Below are 12,246 nucleotides of genomic sequence, written 5' to 3' on the forward strand. Positions count from 1 at the left end.
CACATAATCACAACTTATACTGTACACAATTTTTCCAATGTATATAGGATCCATACCTGGTCATATTAGGGACTATGAGCACATTAATCGGAATTATTACGACAGAATCGCACCTTTCCAAACATGACTACTTTCGGAACTTGGTTCGGATGTAACAACCAGTACGAATGCCTTCGGGACTTAGCCCGGTTATAATAACCCGTACGAATGCTTTTGGGACTTAACCCGGTTATAATAACTAGCACAATTGCCTTCGAATCTTAGTCCGGATATAGTGACTAGCACATATGCCCTCGGATCTTAGTCCGGATATCATCCGAATAATCATGCACATATATCAATATATCATAACACATCCGTATTTCCTTTTCATTACTAGAACTCAAGCACAAGACACTTATCAACCATTCCCATTTTCAGCTCAATAGCCACCTACAAAGAGCATGATTTCGATTTGCTTTATAACATGATCTCTATACACATTCGGCTACCAGTCATAAGTATAAACTAATTACCACGATACATAATTCAAGTAGAATCATTATATCACCGTTTATTTGTTATGCTTATATGTCGTGATTTAATCAAATCATAAACTAAGTTCCATTACTCAAAGACTTACCTCGGATGTTGTCGAACGATTTCAACGGCTATTCGATCACTTTTTCCTTTCCCTTATCCAACTTTGATCCTCTAAGCTCTTGAACTAAATCAAACAATTTACTTCCCAAATCAAACATAGTCATTCGGCATCCATATACATTTTAGAACCAATTCACTTGAATTAATTGCCCACTTAAGTCTCTCATCATTTCATTTTCAAATTTTTATATTTGGTAAGTCACATTAAACAATTATACATATAGCTTTAATACATTTTATACTAGCCGAAATGTACCATCAAGATATACTTTACTCAAATAATTTACCTTGGCCGAACATGTACAATGTTTTGTAGCTTAATAATTATAATATACATCATGTATTTATAATATTCATACGACCAATTATCCATGGTCATACACACACAATCAAAATAAATACCAAAATTTTCATATCCTTTATGCCCTAAGCCGAATACACTTGTCATGTTCACCTACATTTTTCAACAAATTCCTTCTTAATCAAACACATATTTGGCTAGAAACATGGAAATTTTTAGAAATTTCTAATTTAGCACCTAATCGATTATAACACATTTAAGCATTCTTTTCATTTTATTAACTCAAACCACATACATTACTCAAGTACATCATCTTCATATTCGGCATTAGCATCAAACATAATAGCCAATTCTTCCCACTTTGAATCTATGCATCTATTTAATCATAGTTTGTTCAAGCACTCATACAACAAGATTCATCCAATTTAACAAGAAACAAAAACCTTATTTCTCCATAGCTACTATGGCCGAAAGTTCTAGACATCTCAATACCGAAATTTCTAACATGGGTTACCTAAAGAACTTGGTGATGAGTTCAAATTTATCTAACATTTCAAGCAACTTAACACATCCATATAGCTAACATGCTAATAGTATCAAGGCATCAACTAAAATTTTGAAGCCTCTTAGCCGAATCCTAACTCTCCAACAACCCCAAATCCATCCATGAGATAGATAGAATTTAGACTAATCATCCAAAGCATGTATAAACTTCCAAAAGCAACATTGAACATACCTTAATCTAGAGAACCACCTTGGCCGAATTTTTCTTCTTCCTTTTCCTCTAGTTACGGCAATGGAGGAGTAACATAAGCTAACTTTTTTTTTTCTCCCCTAACCACTATTATTTTATTATCCATAGTTTTATTTTTAACATAAAATATTAACATAAAATAATTATAATATGTTTTAGCCCATAACATGGCCGGCCGCCATCTAGAATTTGGCTAATTTGACATGCAAGTACAAGCATTTTCTAACATGCATTAATAGGCCACTTTAACATTTGGCTAGCACATTTCTAAATTTTCTCACACACGTCCTATTTAATAAATTTCGCACAATATATATACATAATTTAAGCATGAATTTTTAACACATGCATATTCATATATAATGAGCATCAAACATGACTGTAAATTATTTTTATGACTTGGTTTCGTGGTCCCGAAACCACTTTCCGACTAGGGTCAATTTAGGGCTGCCACAGTATGTGTTTAAACCCTCGGGTTGAGAACTTAGTATGATGAAATTGTAGCATGATATTAAATGCAAATGTAACATGAATGTCTTGGTGTTGTTTATGCAAATAATGTTTATGTTGAATGGCATGATTATGTTACTTGTTATTTGCATGTGAACTTACTAAGCATTTATGCTTACTCCCTCCTTTTCTTTCATTGTAGTTTTGACAAGCCGGCTGAGAATCTGGATAGGTCGAAGGCTCGCTCACACTATCCGAAGACCTAAATTGGTAAAATGGCTTGTATATTTTGAGTGTGGCATGTATAGCAATATACTCACTTTGTGTAAATGATCATATGATATGGTTATGGTTTGGTAAGAAAAGGGTTTGTAAATGATTAGCTATTGGAATGTCTAATCAAGTTTATATATGATAACATGTATGCTTTATGTCTTAACTAAACCATGAAAATCCTTGGAACATAGAATCAGACAGCAACAGTGACATGAATTTGAAAAATCACTAAAAATAGTAGAAATGGAATTAAAGGATGAATAAGTTATGAAATCGAATCTTGATGAGTATATTTTCATATGGATGGAATAAAATAGGTAAATGAGTTATATTTTATGAGATATTTAAGTTTTGGTGGAATAAGGTTAGAGTGGTCTCTAAATCCCCTGTGTTGAATTTAAAAATTCACCATAAATTGTAAAAACATAATTAGAAGTCATGTTTTATATGTATAGATTCCTTGTTGAGTCTAGTTTTATGAGAAAGAAACGACATAATCATTGAAACTCTGTAAAGGGAGATATCTGATTTGTAATACACTGGGGTTAGAGTAGTTGAACCCTAAAATAGGGGAGACTTTAATCAATAAACTGTACTAATTAGCTCAATCAAAAATTATATAAAACAATTAGTAGATAGATATATGAGTCTAGTTTCAGGGAAAATTTACTGATATTAATATTGAGTTTTGAAACTCGATATATGAATTTTTAAGCGACTGTGATGTAGTTAGCCAGCTTGTCTGGAAATTCTAAAATAAATTGTTTAAGCTGTTTAATTAATGAATTAAGTTTAGTAACACCTCGTACTCGACTCCGGTGACTGTCTCGGGTGTTAGGGCGTTACAGAATATATGATTAAATAAATTGAATTTGTATTGAATTAGATCAAGAAATGAAGAAATCGAATTTGGATCGGGGAAAAACCAAAGTTGTCGACCAGTCGTCCCGTCCCGATTACTGTTGTTCGAGGTAAGTTTATAAGCAAATAAATGTTGTAAAATTTGAATATATGTGAATGTGAAATGCTGATTTGAATTTATGAGTTTATATATAAATAACCGAATGTGTATATATATTTGGGAACTACGTTTACAAGTTCATTTCGACTGAGTTACGACGTCCGAAAGCCCCTTATGAACCTTAGGAATAGCTAGGATACATACGTCATGACATAAGATTCCGATATCTGATGTACGAGTAAGACCATGGCATCTATATGTGACTCCGATATATATGTGTGAGTAAGACCCTATTTGGAACAGTGGCATCGATATGTGATTACATGTAAGACCACGTCTAGGACGTTGGCATTGTACGATATATGTGATTATCCGAGTGTCCTATCGAATTCTGAATGGTTCAACGGGCAAGGATAAGTTATGTACGAATGTATAAATCGGGCTAAGTGACTAGGTATCTGATAGTTGATTACCTATTTGAAAATAAGGTAAGTTGATTATTTGATATGTGATACAAACATATGTATGATGTTAGTTTGAATTTTTGAGTAATTATGAAGTATATTCGGCCATAAGTTAAGTGTAATTTCGTGGTATTAAGGTTTGATACATGAGTATATGTAAACAAGTGTTTAAAAATTCGGCTTTATGCATGGATAATATGATTTTAATAGTGTACGATACTTTGGTATAGACATATGTATATTCGGCTACATGACAAGTATCAGTACGAGATATTAAAGTTTGATTTAGGAATATATGTTTATGGGATATATATATTCGACTATATAATGGTACTATGGTTTTGAAATTGAATGTTACCTCGAAAATAGATACAGTACATTCGTCCAAAGGTTGAGTATAGTGATATCAAATTGTAACCTATGTGCAAAGTTATAAAAATGATTATGTACAGCCTTAATGATATAAAGTAAGAATAGTTATGAAATGATCCATGAATATATGTATATGAAGTTATCTATATTCGGTTAATTATTAACACTGTGGCTTTGGGAATTTGAATGATATATTAATATTAGTTTTATGGATATTTGGCAAAATGAAAGTATATTTATTATATGAAATTATAAGTTTGAAGTTAAACATGATTATGATAGTATAAATTAGTTTGGTAATTGAATTGTTATTGTCATTGAGTTATTTATTTGCTTATAACTTACTAAGTTCTCAAAGCTTATTCTGTGTGTTTTTCCTATGTTTATAGATTTTGGGAGACCTGCTCGGGTTGGAAGTCGATGGAGACGACATCACACTATTTGGTTATCTTTTCAATAAATAATGTTTTGAGACTCGATTATATGACATGTATAGGCTAGTCTTGGAGTTAATTATTTTAAATGAGTATGTATTTAAAGCCATGCAAAAATGGCATGATTATTATGCTTAAGTTTGGTTTTACATGTTCTTAATTAAAATGTTTGATGAGTTTAGTTTTGTTAATAAGTTTAATAGTTAGCTCATTTCGGAAATATGAAATGTGGAATAATTAGAGTGATGGATGATGGTATATTAACTTAACAGGTTCGGTTGCTAAGTGGTAAGTAATGAATATGTTTCATGATTATTTTGGTTGATTGTTTTGGTATGGATTCAAATGGTAAATGATGGTAATGATTAAGTATGTTTTGGGTTAGTTTTAATGGATAGTTAAAAATGTCAAGTTGTTGCTAATACCAATATAGGTATACATTCTTGTATGGTTGTAAATCCGAATATGATATTAAATTCAGTTTGATATGCTTATGATATTGATAATGGTGAGATCGAAATAAAGATTAGTTGATAGGATAAAATATGAAGTTTAGGTATATTAATATAGATATGAATTAGATGCACATTAGAGTGTTATTTGTGTTCAAGTGTTAAGTATGGCTTTTATTTTTAGGATGAATTGCACACTTGTATATATGCATCATTAGTATGTTCGGCCATGTTATAATGTATATAAGTTTTATATGTGATTGCATAATAATTTATGTAATATGATTCAATTGGTTTTATTATGAGCTTGTGCAGAAGTTATCAAATGATATGTTTGATACACAATTAATGAGATAGAAATTGGCATATATTCGAAGTGTGTAGTGTAATGATATATGATGGAATATGATTTAATTATGAAAATGACATTAATGTGATGGAGATAGGGAATTGAATATTGGAAGTATTAAATATGTGAAAATGTCTTTGATATATATACAAGTTTGGTTCGAATTTAGTAATTATGGAACATGATCGGTTGAGCTTTGATACATGTTCAAACTGAATTAGTTGGAATTTTTGAAAAGTGCTTATTTGCGATACATGTTCAGAAAGGTATGATTATATCTGAATTGGAATTATGACTCATGTATACGAATTTATAATAAGTGAATTGAGGATATCTAAATTTGATAAATTTTAAATGTTTAGTAATTCTTTGGTGTATGAAAGGTGAGGAATGATTGTGCTGAACTGTGTTTTATACAGTAATGCCTCATAACCCTAGTCTGGTAACGGATACGGGTTAGGGGTGTTACATTTGATTGGTATCAGAGCTATGTTTTAGTCGGTTCTAGGACTACCATAGCGTATGCGAGTCTAGCTATACATGCCACATTTAACCTGTGATAGTGTGTTATCTCCCGACTCTGACAAAAAATATTTTGATGAGACAGATAAGCTTTCCAATCGAGCTAATTCTGATAGTATGGAATGTGTACTCAAAATTTGAATGGAAATGTGTTGATTATGAGTTGAAACTCATAAAGGTATGGTTCAAAGAGTATGACATTTTGATATGGATAAATGTTATAATTATATGAGTATATGAGTTGTGATATATGGAATATTATTATTATATGAAATGCTTTGATCATGAATCGGTGATTTGAGATGGCATATGAACTATGTGTTAAGAACGAAAGTGATTAAAAGCAAATGTTTATTAAATGATTTGAGAATGTGAAATTAGTAATGAACTAGTTAGTTATGATAGTATGTGTTATGTGCATTTATGTGTAAGTTAAATTTGAGGCTTTATTACCCTTACCCCCCTATCCGTAAAATGTTACAATGAAATCTGTAAGAATTGGGTTGAATAAGCCTACAAGTGTGGAATTATAGAAGTCTGTGTTTGGAAGATTAATAATGTGGTTAGAAAAGTGAATGAATCAACAAATGAAGACAGTATTAAAAAAAAAAAACATTGGATAGTTCTGAAGATTATTCAGGTTATGTGATGTCACTGTTAAAGAGGAAGTTAACTCCGATCAAATGACCTATTCAGGTATGTTATCAAAGGAAAATATTAGCTAAAAGCTTTTCTGAATTGATTTCTATTAGTGAAGGGATAATGTGAAAATTTTTGATAGCAGAATTAGACAGTTGAAATAATGATTGAATTATATTGATGGCTGAGTGCAATGGTTATAGTCGGGCAATTACTATGATTTCTTCTGGGCATTCTATGTGTACGTTTATTCTTAGAAGTATATGTAACTATTTAATTTCAGAAGGAATTCTTATCGTATGAGAACATTAGCTAAATATATCAATAGATGAAAGCATCATTGATCTATTTGAGGTTACGTTCAACATTGCCCTGTTTTTCTCTGGTATTTATTTTCTTATGTGGATATGAAAATTGATAGTAAAACTCTGTATGATGCTAATATTCTGTTTCTATTAGCTATTGTTCTGTTGAATATACGTGAAAATGATATTGCTTCTGTTATTGTGGATTTCAGTATTTATGAGTGACGTCGTTCTTTTTGGAAAATTCGGGATTGTTATACTATATATGGGTTATAATTTTTAGAAATCCTGTGTGCCTTCATACATTGAAATTTCGCTATTCTGGTTTTCTTATGATTCTATATGATTATCTATATGGGATAACTATTTGATGGAAATGGCTATATTTATTATAATCATAATTTCTGTTATAAAGATTTGGGAAGTACTGCAGTACTGTTATTAGAGTTATAAAAGTTGTGCTTCTGCATTGATTGCTATTCAAACCAAATTTGATTTCTTCTGCATTGATTGTTGTTCAAATCATATTTGATTTTCTTCTGGGTTTAGATACTCAAGGGTCCCACACGATGAGTACTTATACCATAGCCCATAGCCAAATCAAGGTAACTTATCTGTGAGGTACTGATATCATGGCCCGAAGCCAAATCAACCGATATGCATGGCCTGAAGACAAATCACTATAATTCGAACCCGAAGTGCTATATTATGGCCTGAAGCCAACTCAATGTATCCCCTAATGACATGTCACTAGCATCCTAAATTATTCCTAAAGTTCAATCGGAATTTCGAATGTTGAATCGTGGTCGAATCAGTATCATTCATATCCACAGCCTCATATTCGCAATTTATGCAATATCAAAGCATATGAAATACTTTTGTAGTGATATTTATCACATATGAACTTACCTCGGATGTGAAAACGACGAAATAAATCGATTAGTTAATAACTTTAGTTTTCCCCCGATCTAGATCCAAATTCCACTTTTCTTGATGTAAATATATTCAAAATTAACTTATTTAATCATCTATTTATTCAATTCAATCCAAAATATACATTAGGGCTATTTTACACATTTTCCCCTAAACTTTCACATTTTTACAATTTAGTCCTTATTACACAAAATCACAAATTCATGAAATTTCTTTAATACCCATGCTAGCCAAATTACTATTATGCCCCTAGAAGCCCATATTTTCTATTTATTTCACATTTTAGCCACAAAGTTTCAACATTTCTCAATTTAACCCCTATTTGGCATTTTCACTAAAAATCACAAAACTTGTATAATTCATAACAAATATTCATAATGTATCATTAAACATCAAAATACTCATGTATTCATCAATGGAAATATCTAAAATCTATAACAATTTTGCAAAATAGTCCCTGGGCTAGCTAGACCTAACTGCAACGATCTCAAAAACATAGAAATCATTAAAAACGGGACAAAAACGGACTTACAATTAGATCATGAAGTGGCAGAACCCTAGGAACCTCCCATGGATGTTTTTCTTTCTTATTTTCAGTGGTAGAAGATGAAAATGGAGGAAAAATTAGGCTTATTTGTACTTTATTTATGTTTATTTTATGAATTACAAATTTAACCTTTATAATTAAACATATAAATCATTTAATATATGCCCAAAAATTTCCACTCACCATTATAATGGTCTAATTAAAACATAAGGACTTCTAATTTAATATTCCATAGCTATTAGATACCTTTAGGTATTAGAACATTACTTTTGCACTTTACGCGATTTAGTCCTTTTTATCATATTGACTAGTCAAACAATAAAAATTTTTAACGAAATTTTCACACCAATATAATATCATACTGTAGACATTAAAATAATAATAAAATACTTATTCTGACTTCGTATTTGTGGTCCCAAAACCACTGTTCTGATTTTACCAAAAACGAGTAGTTACAGTATCTTTCTCTAACAACAAACACAACGCTTTAAAAATTTTCGAGAAATCTTTGATAAACCTTCAGTAAAATCAGCATGGCTTAAGAAACGTTTGACTCCTTTCACATTAATTGGGGCCGGTAATCTTTCAATTACGTCCACCTTTGCTTTATCGGCTTTAATTCCTCTCTTTGAGATTTTATGCCCTAAGACAATCCCTTCCTTAACTATAAAATAGTGCTTTTCCCAGTTAAGGACAAGATTTGTCTCTTCGCATCTCTTCAATACCTTAGCCAAATTACTTAAACAAATATCATAAGTGCTACAAAAACCAAAAAAAAAATCATCCATGAAAACCTCAACAAAATTTTCAACCATATTAGTGAATATTGCCATGCATCGTTGAAATGTTGCAGGTGCATTGCATAAACCAAAAGGCATTCACCTAAAAGAAAATGTACCACATGGACAAGTAAAGGTTTTTTTATGTTGGTTTTCTAGAACTACAACTATTTGGTTATATCCCGAATAGCTATCTAAAAGACAATAGAATTCATTACCTGCTAGTCAATCTAACATCTAATCCAAAAAAGGCAATGAAAAATTGCCCTTCCGAGTGGCTCTATTCAACTTCCTATAATCAATACAATTCTCCAATCAATAACAGTTCTCATTGGAATCAACTCATTACGCTCATTTGTAACAATTGTGATTCCACCTTTCTTTGGCACACACTACACCAGACTTACCCACGAACTATCTGAAATAAGATAGATGATTTCTACATCTAACTATTTGATCACTTCATTTCTCACAACTTCTTTCATAATAGGATTGAGCCTCCTTTGCCCATCAATTCGAGCTCTTTCACCTTTTTTTAAAATAATTTTATGCATGCAAAAAGAAGGCCTTGTACCTCGAATATTAGCTATGGTCCAACCAATTGTTTTCTTAAATTTCTTTAGAACGACAATTAGTTGCTCCTCTTGATCTTTCATTAGTTCTGCTAAAAAAATCACAGGAAAAGTGGAACAGTCCCCTAAATAAATGTATTTCAAATAGGAAAGAATTACCTTTAGTTCAAGTTTAGGTGGTTCTTTAATTGACAACTTGGGTTGCACAAATTCTCTGACTTCTAACTCCAACGGTTCAAATGGCGTGGATTGAATAAAATTTCTCGGATTGGCTTCCATCAAAGCCATGTTTTCTTTTCCTTCTTCATCATCCAATGGGTCAAGATCTAAGGCTTTCTCCAATAGATCTTCTTTAAAATTGCTTTCTATAGAAACCAAGGTTTCTATCTCTTCCACAACTGAACACTCTTCTGTCAGATCGGGAAATTTCATTTCTTTAATAATGTTAAAGGTTACCTAATCGTCTTGAACTCACATGGTGAGTTCACCTTTCTGCACATCAATGAACATTCTTCCCGTGGCTAAGAAAGGTCTCCCAAGGATGATAGACACTTCCTTATCTGCTTCAAAATCTAAGACAATGAAATTATCAGGAAAAATAAATTTATCGACTATTACCAAAACATCTTCGATCTTTCCCTTGGGATATGCTAAAGATCAATCCGCTAGCTGAAGCGTCACAGTTGTATGTCTTACTTCATCTATCCCTAGCATTTTGAAAATAGACTTAGGCATCAAGTTGATACTCTCTTCTAAATCACACAAAGCTTTACCACAACAAGATTTACCAATGTTACAGGGTATAGTAAAGCTTCCTGGGTCTTTCAATTTCGGTGGCAATTTGTTATGCAAGAATGCACTACACTCCTTTGTCAAGACAATAGTCTCATACTCACTCAGTCGTTTCTTCTTGGATGGTATATCCTTCATGAACTTCACATAATTTGGAATTTGTTCTAAAGCCTCCACCAACGGAATATTGATGTGTAACTGCTTCAGAACACCAAAAAATTCTTGAATCGCACCTCCTGTTTCTACTTGTGTTGCTACAATCTTTGCAGATATGGAGGTGATGAAACTTTTGGTTTAATCAGATAACTCTTCTGAGTAGGTAAATCTGCATCCAAAGAAGATGTTGAAGTGTCTAAATTCACTAAGTTAGGATTTTCCTTACCAATCTTTGCAGAATCTAACTCTTTTGGTGTAGGAATTTGAATAGCTAGTTGATTCTTCTCAATGGGCTTATCTTCGACATCAATCAATCGGGGTTTCAGAATTTTACCACTTCGCAATCTCACTTCCTTGATATGTTCTTTACCCAAATTTCTTGGATTCTCAGTATTACTTGGCAAGGTTCCTTGCGGTCTATTATGAAGCTCCGTAGCTAACTGACCCATTTGGTTTTCCAAACTTTTCAATGTTGCTGCTTGGCTTTGGATCAAAGCTTCATTCTTTGCCATGTACACTTTCATCAAGTTCTCCAAATTGTTTGATGCCTCAGCTTGAGGTGGTTTTGGAGCTTGTTGATTAAACCCTTGAGATTGGTTGGGTCTATGCTGCAATAAGTTGTTGTTCGATCCATTTCCTTGGTTGCTCCAAGAAAAAAATAGAATGATTACGCCATGAAGGATTGTAGAAGTGAGACTGCGGTCCGTTTCCACTCCTATTTCGATGTTGGTTCCCCACATAGTACACTGACTCAAGATTTGACAGACAATTCTAAAAAGAATGACCTTCCCTACAGTACATACAGGAAACTACTTCAAACAGACTTGGTGGATGAGCTACAAAATTATTAGCACTATTAGAGGTAAGCTTTTTTAACATAGAGGAAATAGACGATATCTAAGCTGATAACAAAGTAATAGAGGAAATAGACGATATCTAAGCTGATAACAAAGAAAGGGTGTCAACTTCAAGAACTCCAGCTGCACGTCTTCCTGAAGCTGTTCAATTTGTTAGCTATTAATAGTTATTATTCGCGATTCTCTTGATGATCTCATCAGCCTCATTATAAGACTTAGACAAAATTGCACCATTCGCATAAGCATATACCATCAATCTTGAATGTACATTGAGACTATTATAGAATGTCTCCAACTGGATACAATGAGGACTCCCATGATGAAGACACTTACGAAGTAACTCCTTGAATCGCTCCCAAGCCTCATACAAAGAATCATCATCCAATTGTTGGAAAGTTGTGATCTAATTCCTCAACTTAGCGTTTTTGCTAGGTGGGAAATACTTAACTAAAAATCTCTCTACTAATTCTTGCCATGTAGATATGGAACTCGTTGGCAATGAATTGAGCCATGCTAGTGCTCGATCTCGCAACGAGTATGAGAACAACTTCAACCTCAATGCGTCTTCAGTTACACCGGCTATCTTAAATGAATCACTCACCTACATAAACAATCGAAGGTGGAGATGTGGATCTTCCATGGGCATACCACTGAATTGGCCCACCGTTTGGAGCATTTGAAACATCACT

The 12,246-nt window shown here is 32.6% G+C and overlaps 1 non-coding gene across 1 annotated transcript; it reads left to right on the plus strand.

Annotated features, from left to right (window-relative positions):
* Positions 1-11,867: 11,867 nt before the first annotated feature.
* On the plus strand, positions 11,868-11,974 carry LOC128293417 (small nucleolar RNA R71). The gene has a single exon (XR_008283599.1). It is a non-coding gene; the product is annotated as a small nucleolar RNA R71 (small nucleolar RNA).
* Positions 11,975-12,246: the final 272 nt, after the last annotated feature.

Source organism: Gossypium arboreum, chromosome 5, assembly GCF_025698485.1.
Source record: "Gossypium arboreum isolate Shixiya-1 chromosome 5, ASM2569848v2, whole genome shotgun sequence".
NCBI classification, from domain to species: domain Eukaryota; kingdom Viridiplantae; phylum Streptophyta; class Magnoliopsida; order Malvales; family Malvaceae; genus Gossypium; species Gossypium arboreum.